The 17,654-nt window shown below is 35.6% G+C and overlaps 1 long non-coding RNA gene across 3 annotated transcripts in view; it reads right to left on the bottom strand.

Moving 5' to 3' along the window:
- Positions 1-17,654, bottom strand: part of LOC138836492 (uncharacterized) — a 77,745-nt gene that overhangs the window by 45,082 nt on the left and 15,009 nt on the right. For 2 of the 3 annotated variants that reach the window (XR_011374955.1, XR_011374956.1), the window contains exons 3-4: positions 4,745-4,821; positions 20-165 (exon numbers count right to left, since the gene is read on the bottom strand). This is a non-coding gene — a long non-coding RNA (uncharacterized lncRNA). The remainder of the gene's footprint in view (positions 1-19; positions 166-4,744; positions 4,822-17,654) is intronic. The other variant, XR_011374957.1, reaches the window with a different exon arrangement.

The following is a 17,654-nucleotide window of genomic DNA, read 5'->3' as shown; positions in this document are numbered from 1 at the left end:
ATTACTCCTTTTGTCTTACCCATAGGTTTGTAAACACTCGCAGGTATTCCACATTTATTCCTCTCTTCTGTTGGCTTTATGCACATGCTCTGAGGAAAGGATTCACTCTCCATTTCTGGGAATTCTTGTAGGCATTTGTCTTCTTTGACAACAGTATTTTACTCACTGTTTATAAGGAAGTAAAACTTTTTATTATTATTTTGCACATAAATTATGTTATGTAGCCACAACTCCTTTCCTTCTCCCACAAGTTACCAACATACTGGACTTTGTTACACATTTTTATCGTATTTAATTTGGCACCGAACACACATTTTTCACTTTTTGCAAGGTTTGAATTTTTGTATGTATGATCATATCATTCATACTCTTCCATAATTTGTATGTTTTTCTCAGCATTATGTCCTTGGGGTTTATCCATGATAATATGAATAACTACAGACATTTTATTTGTGTAATTTATGACATAAATTAGGTGTCTGATCAACACAAGATAGATATAAATAGGAAAAGACACCACAGCCTGGTAGTAGATTTACCTACCTTGATAGGACAGAAAGAACCAAGCGATTCTCTTGACTAGGAGTAGCTAAGAAAACATTTCTGCAATAACTATCTAAAAATATTAAACTTTAGGCAGACAGACAATATGAATTGCTGGACCAAGAGCAGTGATGGAGCATCTGCAGTAGACAGAAATCTGAAGGGCGAGGGAAGAGGCTGCTAGAAACCAATTTGTATTTAGTAGGTTATACTGAAGTTATGGACAAGATGACAATTTTTAGAAAGGGAGATGTCAAGAACAAGGCTTGATCTCAATGGTTAAGAGCACAGACTTTGAAGCCAGACTATCTGGTTTTGGATCCACTTTAGAATCAAACATATCTTGGGCAAGATATATTTATCTCTCCTCATTATGGTTTATTCATATGAAAAACAGAAAGAGTAACACTGATCACTTCAGAGGACTGTTATAAAGTTTAAATAAATACATATATGTTGTAATATATAAAGACTAGCAACAAGGAAGCATTCTAATTTAGTTGTTACAGGTTATCTGAATAGGACCTATTGCAAAAGATTAATTATACAAGTAAAGGATGTGTGAATGGAAAAATTTTAAAGGTATGAAAATTTAATGAGAAACTTTCTTATCAGGACAAGGGACTGAATGCCTTTAACATAGCCATAAATTGTAAAGGGTGTAGTTCACCCTAGTTTGCTCAATCCAGGTGTTAAGCCAAAGGCATGGCCCTAATTAAAAATAAGCCTGCCATTATCAGTGTGTGTCTCAGGATCACAAGTAAGGTCACAACTGCCTGAAACTTTAGCGCATAATCATAACACCATGTTTAATCTGTTTTAAATAAAATTAGTTGGTCATTTTAATTATGAAACATACAATAACAGAAGAATATATGCGTATATATACAAAATAAATAATCCAAATTAAACATACATGTTTATATCCAACAATGTAAGACAGAACATTACAAGAACCTATGAAGCCTCTTTTGTACTTTTCCTTACAACTCTCTTCCTTCCCCCATTAGTTACCAACATTATGGAGTTGCTCATATATTTTCATCAGCTAAACATTATAACCTTAAATATACTTTATAAAGACTTCAAATTTTATGTCCCTATAATCATACTATTTATACTCTTCCATAATTTGTATGCTTTTCTCAGTATTTTTGTAATTTATTCATGCTAATCTTTCTACATATAGATATTTCATTATAATTATAATTTGGTGCCACAATTAGTAACTTTCACTTTACCAGGAAAATTAAGAAACTTGAAAATGTAGGCACTTAATAACATAGCCTTAAAATATATAAATAAATTGACTGGAATTACAGGAAGAAATTAACAAGTCTACCATTAGAAGAACTAGACCTCCCAAGTTTAAAACTAACCTAGACATCAAAAATATCATACACATAATATTCATCACCACTATACTTAGTATGTTAAGAATCTGGGATTTCTTCATCACTGGCTATTCACATGATATTACAAATATTATGTTAATAAAAGATATAGATATAAAATTTTAAATAATGAATGTAGAATTATTTACAGAAAAATACATATTAGTCCCCTTTCTCAGAACTTAAAATATCAATATTGTAACCATTACTTATAAACATTCATGTGAAACAAATATGCAAAATTAGTTGAGGAAACTTGGAGAGCTAACATGAATTTTTTATTCAGAATTTCTTTTCTATACAGGTTAGGGAAGAAGAAGGGGGTCTTTTCTATGTTTTATTTTTGGTTGGGTGTGAGGCTTGAACTCAGAGCTTGAATGCTGTCCCTGAGCTCTTTTGCTCAAGGTGAGTACTCTACCACTTTGAGCCACAGATCCACTTCTGGTTTTCTGATGGTTAAATTGGAGGTAAGAGACTCGTGGACTTTCCTACCTGGGCTAGCTTTGAACCGCAATCCTCAGATCTCAGCCTCCTGACTAGCAAGGATTACAGGTGTGAGCACCAGTGGCCATCTGAGGAGTTCTTTCATTCTAAAAACTGTAATTTCTTTTTTTTGTAACTAAGGTGTCTTCTGATGTAGTGATTTATAGAAAGGAGTATCTTGAGGCCCACAAAACTGAGTATAACTGGCAGGAAAAGATAAATGGAGAGTCCATCTCTTATCACACTGACTTTCTTTGCTAGCACTGGTAGCAGTGATTATTCTCTACACAGTTCATGGAAGAAAGTTTATAGCTATTAGCACCTGCGTCAACAAAATAGAAAAATATTAAATTACCACTCCAAGGACATATTTCAAACTCCTAGAAAAACAACAATCCAAAAACCCCAAATCTGTAGGTAAAAGAAAACAGTAAATGTTAGATCAGAAATAAACTAGAGACTAAAAGAACTATACAAAGAATTAAGAAAACAAAAACTGCATTCTATGTAAAGGTTAAAAAAATTGAAAAGCCCTTAGCAGATCTGACCCAAGGAGAATTCTCCCAAATACATAAAATTAGGGGTTAAAAAAAGATTTGTTCCATCATTTCTGTACCACCCCTTACCCTGCTAAAGACAGATAAATGAACAAACAAAAGGAAATGAAAACAACAGCAGCAACAAAGAAAAACAAAACAACTATTGTTTCCATTTCTTGGAGTTCATTTCAATAAATATCATTTTTAAATATCATTTTATGTTATCATATTCATGTTGCTATTGAGCCTTTGTGATCTTCTCCTAAGAACAACCTTCTTCTACGCTGTTAGTGGGAAAGTAAACTTGTTCAATCACTCTGGAAAGCAGTATGAAGTATCCTCAAAATACTAAACACAGAACTTCCCTATGACCCAGCAATTACACTCTTGGGCATTTATCCAATAGAACACAAACAATGCCACACTAAAGCTGCTAGCACAACTATGTTCATTGCAGCATTGTTTACCATAGCCAAAATATGGAATCAAGTCAGGTGCGCTTCAGTGAACAAATGGATCCAGAAAGTGTAGTATAAATACACAATGGAATTCTACTATTCCATCAGAAAGAATGATATTTTACCATTCATAAAGAAATGGAAAGACTTGGAAAAAAATTATTAAGTGAAGCAAGCCAGACCCAAAGAAACACAGGTTGCATGGTTTCCCTCATTTGTCATACCTAGAATGTGCCTAACTATAAGTAAACACACTGGATGGTAAAAGACAAAAACTGTACTTGGACATAATAAATTATACAGGACTCTAGATATTCACACAGTAGACCAAATTTATTTATTTTTATTAGAATAACCAAGAACTCAGCAACTTGAGATTGAATAACAGTATAAGAATCTGAATTTCTACCTTAAACATGAGAAAATCTGAGTTGATTTTCTATGTTATAATTAATCATGTTCATTATCCAGAGGGATCAACTACTGTATTACATACTAAAAGGAAATACAAGTTCCTTGAGATAGAATGTCCACATAGCCCTCAGAGTCCAAGATCTGCCTCTTCCAGTTACTCTGTTCACAAACTTCCTAAAGGAGGACTGTGGCTCAAGTGGCAGAGATCTTCCTTACAAGCTCAAGACAATGAGCTCAAACCCCAGTAGCACCAAAATAAAAGTCTCTAAATAAAAGATGTAGACATAGAACCAAGTTTATTTTCACCTGCCTTCTAAAAGCTCTAGTTTATTTTTCCTTAAATTGATGTTCAGTAAAGACATGTTCTTTCAGCTTTGATTCCCTTAGGAAGTAGAAGCTTTTACAGGGCAAAGAAAAGGGCCAACAACCCCTGCTTGGTTTTTGTTGTCAAATAACATTTCTACTTTTAGCAAGTTGTTCACAGGAAAAACAAAAGTTTTAAATTCTTAAAATTGGGAAGAGACTTGCACACTGAGTTTTAAACTATTTGTAATGACCTGAATTAGAGATATGTGAAGTCACATAATAGAATAAGTTCTCATCAAGACAAATCAAACTACATTAAATATGCCAATACATATATGGAAAATCGTGGTTACCTTTAAGGATCCATCAGAAAAAGAAGTTTAAAACAAAGGAGATTTCAAACATTTGTAATAGTTTCTTTTCATGGCAAAAGAAAGGGTGTCTTGGCTCATTGTGATAACCAACCACTGGTGTGTTATGTACCTGTGGTATACAAACAGCAATTTTCAAGCTCTCTGACAACTATCATTAAAAACTCTCTTAATTAAGAGAGATTTTAGCTGCAGACACACCAAAAAGTCACTTAGTTATTACTTAAGTGTCTTACCTTGTTGGGATTGTCAACCCGCTTCCTAAGGGAAAATGAGATCATAACTTAGGGTTTAATATTGCGTCACCATGTCACTGAAAGGGAGGAGAAACAGAAAGAGACTAAAGAAATATTCAAAACACTTAATGCATAGAATCTTCCCAAAACTGGACATTAACCTACAGGTTCAAGAAGCTGAATAAACTTCAAAGTGAAAACTCAAAGAAATCTATCCAAAAGTTCTATTAAAATTAATCGAAATTCTGAAAACTAAAGATAAATAAAAGTTGTTGAAAATATCCAGAGGAAAATGACACATTACTTATAGGCAAACCTCAATTTAAATGACAGAAGACTTGTTATCAGAAACCAATGAGGTCAGGAAAAGAAACATAATATTTTTCAAGAGCAAAAATAATTGTTAACACAGAATCCTATTCCCTGTGAAAGTATGTTAGAAAAGGAGAAATCAAGACATTCTCAATATGAAGAAAAACAAAAATTTCATTGCAGCAAATTCATCTGAACCATGCTTTACAGAAGTTCTCCAAATAAAAATGAAACAATAACAGGATTCTTAAGACCATGAGGAAGAAACAAAGAGCAGAGTAAGTAAAAATAAATCAAACAGGCCTTCTTTCACCTCTTGAATTTCATATATTGAATTTGACAGTACAAGCAAAAAAATCATATCACTGTCTGATATTGTTCTATACATGTTTGGAATCCTGTTTGTGAATACTATAATATAGTTATAGGATAACAAAATGGAAGGTAAATTTTCTTTTTTTAATAAGTTTTTTATTGTGAAAATACTGTACAGAGGGGTTACAGTTACATGAGAAAGGTAATGAGTACATTTTTTATCAAGCATTGTTGCCTCCTCCTTTGTTTTTCCCCTACCATCCCTTCCCTCCCACCTCCACAACTATAATTCCCCCACCCTCCCCCATGCCCCCCCCATCTAAATTATAAAGTTAATTTTCAACATAGTGTCTTCTACATCTCCTTGTTACAATGGGTCAAACTGTATCCCTATTTAAACAATTTGTTTTTTCCCTTCCCATCCCCAAATTAGACTGACATCAAATACAAATACAGTGAAAACAGGGGTTATACCATGGGGGAGAAACATACAAAGAACAAAAAAAATCACATGGTACCTTATAAATACCTTAGAAAAATAGCAAGAAAGAAAAAACCACTTGTGTCCCTATCTTGGGGTTCATCTCACTTAACTTCATCTTGTCTGGTCATATGTACATAGCTTTTGAGCTTTTCTACTTGTCCCAAACATATACTAGTTATTGCAAATGAGGGAAACCATGGGACCTATGTTTTTTTGGGCCTGATAATTTTTTACAAGTCTTTCCATTTCCTAACAAATGAGGTGATGTCATTCTTTCTGATAGAGGCATAGAATTATATATATATACACATATATTTTCTTGATCCATTCATCTACTGAGGGGCATCTGGGTTGGTTCCATATCTTAGCTATGGTAAATAATGCTGCAATAAACAGTCGTGCTGGTAGCTTTAGTATGATCTTGTTTGTGATCATTCTGGTAAATGCCCAAAAGTGGGACTGTTGGGTCATAGGGGAGCTCTATGTGGAGTCTTTTGAGGAACCTCCGTACTGCTTTCCAAAGTGGCTGAACAAGTTTACACTCCCACCAACAATGCAATAGGGTTCCCTTCTGTCCACATCCCCTCCAGCATCTGTTGTTATTAGAGTTCTTGATTATAGCCATTCTAACTGGGGTGAGGTAGAATCTCAATGTTGTTTTGATTTGCATTTCTTTTATGGCTAGGGAGGTTGAGCATTTCTTCATGTGTCTATTGGCCATGCTTATTTCCTCCTCAGAGAAGTTTCTCTTTAAGTCTCATTCTTCAAGGAAATAGAAGAGGCAATCCAAAAATTCACATGGAACAATAAAAGACCCCAAATAGCAAAAACAATCCTGAACAGAAAGAACAATGCTGGAGGAATATCAATACCAAATTTCAAACTCTACTACAAAGCCATAGAAATCAAAACAGCTTGGTACTGGCACAAGAACAGACCTCAGGACCAATGGGATAGAATTGAAAACCCAGAAATGAACCCACAGACCTATAGTCAACTAATCTTTGATAATGGAGCTAAAAAAAAACAGAATGGAAGAAAGCCAGCCTCTTCAGTAAATAGCACTGGCAAAATTGGTTAATCACCTATAAAAAACAAAGCTAGATCCTTATATATCACCCTGCACCAGAATCAACTCCAAATGGATCAAAGACCTCAGAGTCAAAGCAGACACTCTGAAAACATTACAGGATGGAATAGGAGAAACCCTAGGTCTCCTTGGCACAGGCCATAATTTTCTAATAGAGATCCAGAAACATAAGAAAGGTTGGACAAATGGGAACTGCATGAAATTGCAGAGCTTCTGCATGGCAAAGGACATAGCTAGCAAGATCAATAGAAAGCCCATGGATTGGGAGAAGATCTTCACTAACCATACAATGGATAAGCGTCTCATATCTAAAATATACCTAGAACTCAAACAACTAAATTCCCCAAAAACAAATCCTCAAAGAAACAACTTCCCGATAAATAAGTGGGCTAAAGAAGGTAAATTTTCTATACCTCGTTCAAACTGGGAAAATAAGTAGACTAAGGTAACTATCTAACATGGGCAGAGACATAAAGACATAGAAAACTCAAAAATCCAGAAGCAGGGCAAGATGGCAGATTAGAAGTGTTTACTGTTTTTGGCTCTGTGAATGAGAAGAATCTGGTACCAGAAGAAACTTAATTCTGAAGAGATTAAAAAAAAAGAGGAATTGATTCAGGAATCAAAAAGGAGGATAGCAGAAAACCACAGAAAAACCAAGCCAACAGAAGAAAGACAGTTTGAAATTCCAAGCCCATTCCTGGCTCTCTGACTAGGGAGAAGGAAAGAGGAAGTCTACATTACCAAGTAAAATATTCATCCCTTTTGATGGACTCTCAATTCTAGCTGCCAGGATAAGCCCTCACATACCACAAGTCTAATCCCAATATAGGATAGCATAAATTAGCTATTAGAAATTCAGCCAATTCATAAAAATTAGCAATTCATTCATAGAAGTAGAATGTAACTAGTACCAAAAGTGTTGAAGGGGAGCACCAAAAACGAAATTTACAGACATCGCACAGAAACCAAATATTAAGCTGTGCAATGATGGCAGTGAGATGTGGAGGATCCTTGTGTTTGAAAGTTAGCCTGGGCAGAAAAGCCCTTAAGACTTTATCTACAATTAGGCTGGAAATGTGGTGCAAGTAATAGAGTACTGGCCCAGCAAGTGTAAAGCCTTGAAATCAAATCCCAGTATAGCAAAATATATAATTGAAGGTTAAGAGTCTCACAGACTTTTCTGCCTGGGCTCCCTTTGAAACCTGATCTTCAACTCTCACCCTCCTGATTAAGATTACAAGTGTGAGCCTGTAAATTCTGGTGAAGCAATTTCTTTAAAATTAAACATTGTTAATGTTTTATCTAGTAGGTAAAGGTTGCCCTTGACTGAAGCTTTAGTTTGTGTTCTCACTGTCACTACAGATGACCAAGTTTTCTTGTGTTCATTGTTGATTTGTATTTCTTCTTATGCAACTATCCTTTCATACCCTTTGGCCTAATTAGACAAGGGGTGGAATCTTGGTATTTTCCCCAGTTTATTGAGAATTCCTCTCCTGTTTCTCTATACATTATGTTTTCTACCTGTAATTGCTAATTACATTATCCCTTTAAGTTGAACATATTATTACGTGGTTTCCAAGTTACTAAAGACTAAAATGGATGGTGAACTTTCACCAAGAAACCTGTTTTCTTTCCTAATTATTAAGTGAATTATCTCAGTAGTTTTCTGAATGTTGAACTACATATGCCTTTCTGAAATATGGCTTAGTGTTCTTTTAATATTGTGTTAGATTATATTAAATATACATAATAAATGTGTTGTAAGAATAAAATATATTTAAGAATAAAATATTTTCTATAAGAATGTTATATTGAAAATATGTATTGCTTTTTACTATCTATAAGACAGCATTATCAGTTGAGCACTCATGATGAGCATTTAATATTACCTCACTTGAAATTCAGCATCACCCTTGTTTTCTATTTGATATAAATAAGACTGAGAGGCTGCCCAAGATAACAAGGTTAATTATCAAGAGACAAAGTCAAGATTCACATAAAGACATTCCTGGCTCTAAAACAAGGGCTCTTGACTGTCTTAATACCCTTCAAAGACAATCTATGTTGAGAATCATTTGGGCTGAGCTAGATTTGATCATGTTTTCCCCACATCCATTTGTTTCCTATATCCCTTTCTTACACTGCTTTTCTGTGCTGCAGTGTTTATATTTATTGTATTCCAAAAGCATACCAGAAAAGCTGTTATTTTTTCTGCCTCAGTGGCTGACTTGATAAAATCTAATCTTCTTATTTTTTGGAGGCAGGGGTTGGGGGAGGGGTGGTCATGGTGCTTGAACTCTGGGCCTGGGCTCTGTCCCTGAGCTCTTCAGCTCAAGGCAAGCGCTCTATCAACTGTGCACAGTGCCACTGCTGGGTTTTTGCTGGCTTTGAACCACATTCTTCAGATCTCAGCCTCCTGAGTAGCTAGGATTACAGGCATGAGCCAACAGCGCCTGGCTTAAAATAAGTTTTTAAATAGCTTATGGAAATATTGTAAAATATTGTAAAGCACTGCCTGCAGTGCTCAGGCTTTGTTCCATTCTAAATCTCAGTATAAAGACCTGTCTATCCCTTCCCTCCAAACACTCCCTTGTCTAGTGATTCTGGGCAGTGATGATAGTGGTTTTAAAGGCAGTTTAGTATCCACTCATTACTACATTAACGAAAATTCTCCCACGGGGTGATTCCATACCCTGCCATACCAAACATCTTGCATTTTCACAGCTAGGTGATGCACAATTCAGTATTGTCTGTACATGTGGGTTCTTTAGGACTGTCAAACACTTAGGGCTCTACAAAAATGCCAGTAAATAAAATGTCACAAAAATGAGCTTTTCTTTAGTGGTAATCTTTCTCAAAAAGTCTTTGGAAGTCAACATGAAACAGGGAAGACCAATGGAGACAGGAAGGGTGGATGCATGTAGTCATAGTATCCAATGTAGAAATGTGAAAACAGAATCTACTGGGAAACGGGTGAAGTTGGGAAGAGATGGAGAACGGTGACAGGCTGAGTTGAAGCCTCTTTGTACAAATACTTAGAGATAATTAAAACATACAAATGTAAAAAAAGGAAAAAAATCTTTTGGAAAGTTTTGAATGTATATGTATTTACCAAGTACGACACAGTGTCCTGAATAGTATACATGAGCTAAATGAGTTGATCTTCCTCAAGCAGTCATGAAATAAGCCTTTAAAAAATCATTTCTACTTCACACAGGAGAAAACACACAAGGTCTGGTATGGGATAAACCATAAAACCACATGGAGTATGGGATTTTGAGCTCAAATTAGTTTTGACTCAAGTACCCCAAAGCTCAATTGTCATGTTTTACTACTTCATTTAACACATATTCATAGATATGTAAAAAGAGAAATAGTGACATTAAAATGTTTTTCTATTAAATAATTTCAAAATCACAGAAAAGTTAGAATAGTAAAAAGAACTCCAACATGCTTTCAGCCAGGTCCTCAATGGACTCAACTTGATTATCTCTCTCTCTCTGTCTCTCTCTCTCTGTCTCTCTCTCTGTCTGTCTGTCTCTCTCTGTCTCTGTCTCTGTCTCTCTCTCTCTCTCTCTCTCTCTCACACACACACACACACACAGTGTGTGAAGTACGGTAAGTCCTTTACATGTGCTAAATTACTTAATCTCAATGTTTTTCCAAGCCAGTAGAGAACTAAGTTGCAGGCATGATGATCTTGTTTCTTAAAGAAAAGAATACTCGGGCTGGGAAGGTGGCTCAGTGGTAGAGCGCTTGCATTGTATGCCTGAGGCCCTGGGTTCGATTCCTCAGCACCACATAAGCAAAAAGAAAAAAGCTGAAAGTGGCGCTGTGACTCAAGTGGTAGAACGCTAGCCTTGAGCTGAAGAGCTGAGGGACAGCGCCCAGGCCCAGAGTTCAGGCCCCACAACTGGACCCCCAGGAAAAAAAAAACTCTCCTACATAAGCACACATTGAAAAAATAACATTGAAACTGTGTAATTCTCACAAACCCTGTTCAAACTTCACAAATGGCCTCAATTATGTATTTTGTAGCAAAGTACAAAACTGAGCTCAATTGCAGTTTACTATGGTTCTTCAATATTAAATTCAGGTTATACACATTGGCCTTATACATAAATTTATGCTGCTGCTTTCTTAGGGGATATTGAAAATACAATGTATTCCTTGTGATGCTGATTTTCATCATTGGGTTAAGGAGGAGAGTGCCAAGTTTCTTACTATGCATGTATCTAGTCTTCACTTTGTTATTAGTGTCTCACTGAGAGAACCTAAGATTACATGAAAATGATATTACATATCAAACCTTTACCTACTAGTTTTATACTCTATTGATCTCGCCTAGTTACTTCATTTGTTCCTATGACTTTCTAATTTTATAAAATCCTTCTATGTTTGTTAGTTTGGTATTGTATTGTAAGAAAGCGCTGCTCCTCTACATTTCTTTATCCATTTATTTCACTATGTGTTTACTGACCTTTATTTTAATCAAGTTATCTGATGAGCAGATTATCCAATTGTCCATTATCCAATTGCCATTGTGTTTGTTTTGACAAGTCTCCATTTTTTTTCTTACCACTTCCTTGCTTTATGACAAAATCAAGAAATTCTAGACTCATTTACTTTTCTTTCACTGGCTCTGGAATAAGACTTCTTTCTAACAGTCTCATTGATGAAAAAGCATTTAGAAAAAAAAAAGATTTGGACACTAAATATGCTCTTTGCTACCAGGTCTCCATTGCTTTTAGGCTCTCCTAAGCCTAAAAATAGAAGAAAATATGTAGGTGCACACATTTCTCCATTCATCCACTCAAATACCTATATATACCTTAAATTCAACTGAATTACAGTATCTCCAACTCCAATCTAAAAAGACTCACTTTGTTCTAACATCCACTCTTTAAATATTTAGCATCCTTTTTGATAGTAAAAAATTAAGGCGCACAGCTGGCGAGATGAAAAATGTATGCAGTTGCCTAGCTGAAAAAGGTAGACTAGTGGATGAAACGGAAATGCAGATCTAAAAATTGGCCAGTCAAGCAGTAACTTGGTGATCATGGGTCATTTACAAATAGTTGAATTGACTGTGAATTATATTTTAATCTTTATTCAGGCTGGCAGTGCCTCAGTGGTGTGAGACAGCCTGGGCCTTTTAGAGAATAAAGTTGTTGGAGATTCCCACAAGATTCTGACATTACTGAACATCATTCATTTTGATTTGCAGCTTGTGGTGTTAAATGTGGATTTTTCTTCCTGTTCTGCTTATTTGATGATTTTAGTTGGTAAAGATGAATTCAGTCAGCAGAGATACAGTATGCAGAAACAGTTTAAACCCAAAATTGTTCCCATTATAGCTTGACCTCTGACATTCTTGTTTTTGAGCTTTATTATCTATTTGTGCGTATTAGACACTGATACCTTGTTTTACTGGTTTTTAAATAATGAGCTTCATTATGATATTTTCATACATGCATGCAATGTAACTTGATCATATTCTCACATCCCCATCACCCTTTCTTGTCTTGCCCCCTCTCCTGTTGGAACCCCTTGAATACACACTTCTCAAAGGTCAATGTGCATTCAGAACATTTGTGAGTTTTGCTAAAATGCAGATTCAAATAATGGACAGAGTCTGAGATGTGGCATTTCTAACAACCTTGAAGTGATGTGCTGTTACAGACCTAACAGCCTTATTGAGTTGCAAGGGTTCCAAGTTTGGCACAATGCACCTTACTCTGATCCTCACCTACAAATAACACATCTACGGACTTTTCCCTTGATCTCCGTCTCTTTATTTCTCCATTTGTGCCTCTTTCAACCCTGCTTTGTTCTCCTCTCCTTTCTTCTTATCAACTACACATTTATCACTTTTATTATGGAGTGCAAAACTGTCATTGACTTTCCTACTTTATTCTCATCTAGCACGTTAACAAAACTACTTTTGCTCCTTCAGTTAGGCCCAACTTTGAATTAAATTTAAATCTGATTAAATCAAGCCACATTTGGACATTAGTTTTCTGAGAAACTGCTTAAGTCTATGGGTGTCTATCTACTGGATCTCTCAATGAACAGATTCATACCAAGCGGCACAAGATAAGTCCTGGGGGCTAAAGTGAGGATGGAAAACAATATGGTCTTTAAACATTTCAGAACTTCCTTGAAATAAGGAGTTGATTTTTCCCCTTAATATTCCAATCCTCTAATCTATTTTTGTGGCTTGAGTCTTAAAAAAAAATCCCCGTTATTCATAAGAGAAAGTGAGGATTATGGAGATTATATTTCATAGACTCAAAATTGGGACATAGTGTAATAATGACATAGAATAGCTGAAAATGTGACTCCCTCAGAAAATTCTGTAACATTGTTTTCAATTTGAAAAAGAATATATGTTTAAGGTCCATCTCTGATATTACCTGTGGGTCTTTTAAAATTTTATTCAACCTTTTAAAAATTTGGTTTTCTTATCATTAGACACTGATGGCTCACACTTTTTTTTTTTTTTTTTTTTTTTTGTCGGTCGTGGGGCTTGAACTCTGGGCCTGAGCGCTGTCCCTCAGCTCTTCAGCTCAAGGCGAGCGCTCTACCACTTGAGCTACAGCACCACTTCCGGTTTTCTGGTGGTTTATTGGAGATAGGAGTCTCACGGTCTCTCCTGCCCGGGCTGGCTTTGAACCGCGATCCTCAGATCTCAGCCTCCTGAGTAGCTAGGATTACAGGCGTGAGCCACCAGCGCCCGGCGATGGCTCACACTTTTAAATCCTCGGTACTCAGGAAGTTGAGATCTGAGGATGATGGGTTAAAGCCAGCTTGGGTAGAAAACTGCAAGATATATTCTTATCTCCAATTAGCCAGCAAAATACTGGAAGTAGAGGAGTGGCTCAAGTGGTAGAGTGTCAGCCTTGAGCAAAAAAAACAAAAACAAAAACAAAAAACTAAAAGATATTGTGAGGGCCTGAGTTTAAGCCCTAAGACTATCATTTTAAAAAAGTCTACTTCAGAGTGATTTACAGGGACTGGAGGAATAGTTTAAGTGGTAGAGAGCTTGCATAAGCAAGCATAAAGCCCTGAATTCAAACTCTAAAACTACTGACTGACTGCATTTCTCTGTGCATTATTGTAAAGTTCTAGTACAAAGAACACTTTATTGTTATGAAGTAATACATGCTTAGAAATCCTACCAGTAAATTGCACAGGTGCTTCTAGATTCTTAAAATATATGGGTATTTCTGAATTTAATTCTTACAATCCATTTATTACTTCACAACAAGCTGCCTGAGATCACATAATTACTAAACTGTAAACCTGATAGAACCTCAAGCAATTCAGAGAATCCAGAGCCCATATATATTTTTAAACCATAATATCATTCTAATTCAGGCAAAATACTATGCAATTTTATATTCCCCATGGGAATGACCAGTGTTTGTCATTACAGTGAATATAAGCATGTAGAAAGAATAAGAACAGAGCCTACGCCCAATAGAGCCTGCATCCAATGTAACTTCTTTAACCTTTACTACATCCTAAGCCTTGTGTTTTGACAGTTGTTCAGTATAGGTAAACAAATAAGAAGAAATGTATAGTCATTATCATAAAGCTTAAAGGAAAAATGTGGGCCTTTGTCACTCAGACTCATTAAAGAAACACAATTTTATCCAAGGAGTAAATGGTCATAATTTACAAGGAAATTAATCTATTCACCTTTTCCATTAAAACTTCATATTTTAGCCAGGTACCAGTGGTTCACACCTGTAATCCTAGCTGCTCAGGAAGCTGAGATCTAAGCATACCGGTTCAAAGAAAGCCTAGCCAGGAAACCCTATGAGACTCTTATCTCCAGTTAACCACCAAAAAGCCAGAAGTAGAGCCATGGTGGTAGAGCACTAGCCTTGAGCAAAAATGCTCAGGGTCAACAAAAATGCTCAGACCCAGTAAATATACAAAAGACATTCATATTTTATGAATCTCAAACTTGGTAAGACTGAATTTCAAACTATAGAAGTCCATCACTCACTTTAATTATTTCATAAGTGCATATAGCCTATTATAATAAAGTATTTTCTCATGGCCTTATTCTGTCTTATTACCCCAGGGAAAAAAATGGAAGAGGATATATACAAATTGACACTTTCTTTTTACATAGTTCTGAAAATATCCTAGCATAACATAATGCAAAAGCAATGAAGGAACTGTCCTGTCATTAAATCCTGTCTTGAGTATGTAGAGCCTTATGCATCTCTAAAAGAGCAATGTCCTGCATCAACACTATGGTGATTCTCACAAGAATTAAATTTGTCATCTTTCTGTCATTTACTTGAACACTCTGTGGTGGGTGGTAACATTAATGGAGAAAGATTCTGAAGTAGCCAATCCATGACAACAATAGGATTTTTCAGTGGGAATTATATTATGGAATAAATCCTTATTTTCTGTAAGCCCTATGGGTCAAGAAAGACTTAACCTAAAATTCACTGTAGGTACTCAGAATTAGTTTTTAGACCTGGAAAAGAGATCATTGTGTATGATATAGTTTAACTTGTCTTCGTTATCCAGAAGAATCGGTTTTCTAAGAAATGGGATTCTCAGTATGGAAATATTAGTTATGCTGTAGATGTCCCTAAATGTCTGATTAGTCATAGTTACTCATTCATATTTAAGAACAAGGAACTAAATAAAAGGTCTGAATATGTGGATGGAATTAACAATTGGAAGTCTTAACATCTGTTCAAATACAGTAAATAATAATTGGACCATAAGGTTAATCAGCACACAGTTACCAAAACTTTATAAATTAGACTGTAAATGACCTAAGGTCAAAGATTTCACATGAAATTCTATGTATTGTTTATTTTCATCATAATTTCTCTATTAGTTTACATTAGCTATATAGGAGGGAGTTCATTGCTATATATCCACACATTTCAATATATCTCAATCAATCTCACCTCCTCTATCACTCTTCCCCTTTCCCTCTTCCCTGGCTTCTTTTGATTAAAAGAAATACACAGAGACAATCTGGCAGTAATAGGCCTACATTCACAAATGCCTAGGAGCCAAAAGTTGGTACCTTATCTTCTTGCAGTCCATTGTATGTGTGGGACACACATCTAGTTCCTACAAGATCAGACCTTAAAAATATCTACCTGAGATGAATAGGCAGAAGGTTGAGCTTTCTGTGAGAGAATTTCTACATAACAGAATGAAAAGAACTTTGCCATTCAAGACTAGCTGCCCTTGAACTCTTCAGACAGATCACTTTGTCTGTTGTTTCCTTTTTTAAAAAATGTAACAACCAGGCACCAGGGGCCCATACCTGTAATCCTAACTACTCAAGAGGCTGAGATCTGAGGACTGTAGTTCAAAGCCAGCCCTAGCAGCAAAGTCTATGGAATTTTTATCTTCAATTAATCACCAAAAAAGCATAAGGTAGAATTATGGCCAAATGGTAGAGCACTAGCCTCAACCAAAAAGGCTCAGAGACAATGCCCAGGCTCTGATTTCAAGCCCCAGGACTGGCACACACAAGCACACATACCAAAAAAAAAAAAAAAATCAAACAACAAAAATCAAACCCTTCTCTCATAAAACTAATGAAATAAATAAAACTGATGTTTTGCCAGGTGAGGTTGTCAGAGCAAGGGAAAGGCAATTAGACACAGCACTGTATATGCTTTACAATTCTACTTAGGTAGCTATGACCGGAGAGGATCTCACACCCATGCTGTCTGGTATTACTTTAAATTCATGGTCATGCATATTAAGTAGCTCCTTAGTACTATTAGCAAACAACATGTCACCAATCTATTCACCTCTCCAGAATCAACAAATGCTGATTATACACAAATGTTACTATACAGAGAGCAGCATGAATAGATAATAAGACAATGTTGATTGGAAAAATAAGGAAGAATTGAAGCTGGGTTAAAAAGGAAATGAGGACATCAAAGAGAAGTTTCTAAGGAAAAAAAAGTGGGCTTAAATATATTTCTGATTACTCTAAGGTTAAAGAATCACTAGAGCCAAAATACATGTGTAAAGTGTTAAGATTATTTTCTAAGAACATGAGATAATAGGACTGCATTTAACCTAGTCTCAATTTAAGGTAAGACAAAGGACTTGGAACTTCATTCCCTAACCCAAATGTAGCCAAGCATATTTTCATATAGTTTATCATTTTACTTAAGAATAGTTGGGTTATAAAAATAAAAATAAAAACAATTGAGAATGGTAATGTACCCCTGTTATCCCAGCTCCATGGGAGGCAGAAAAGGAGGATTGTGGCTTGAGGCCATGCAGGGTGAAAAGTCAGAAAGACCCTGACTTCTCAACAAAAATCTCCAGTGTGGTGGCTCACACTTATAATCTCAGTCACTGGACACACACACACACACACACACAGAGTTAATTTTTTAACAAGTCAAGAAAGTGGCTACTTCTAAAGTAAAAAAAAAATAGTTACTCCAGAAGAGTGAAAATGTTCTATTCAGGGAGAGGTAATGGGACCAGGGCTTCTTATGTGCTATCTTGTCAGTGATTATATATGCATTCTTATTTAAATCCTAAAAATAATTTTATTATGTTATATGACACATTTTCCAATAAAATAAACTAAGACAAAGTAAGTGTTAAGGGAGGAGTAAGGAAATTAATGATGATGATGAGGAGGAGGAAATAGAGGAAGAAGACGAGGAGGAGAAAGGAAA

This window comes from Dipodomys merriami, unplaced genomic scaffold (assembly GCF_024711535.1).
Source record: "Dipodomys merriami isolate MVZ:Mamm:240054 unplaced genomic scaffold, mDipMer1.0.p SCAF_25, whole genome shotgun sequence".
In the NCBI taxonomy this organism is placed as follows: domain Eukaryota; kingdom Metazoa; phylum Chordata; class Mammalia; order Rodentia; family Heteromyidae; genus Dipodomys; species Dipodomys merriami.
The sequence above is the reverse complement of the archived record's forward strand: the minus strand, read 5'-3'. Positions and strand labels throughout refer to the sequence as shown.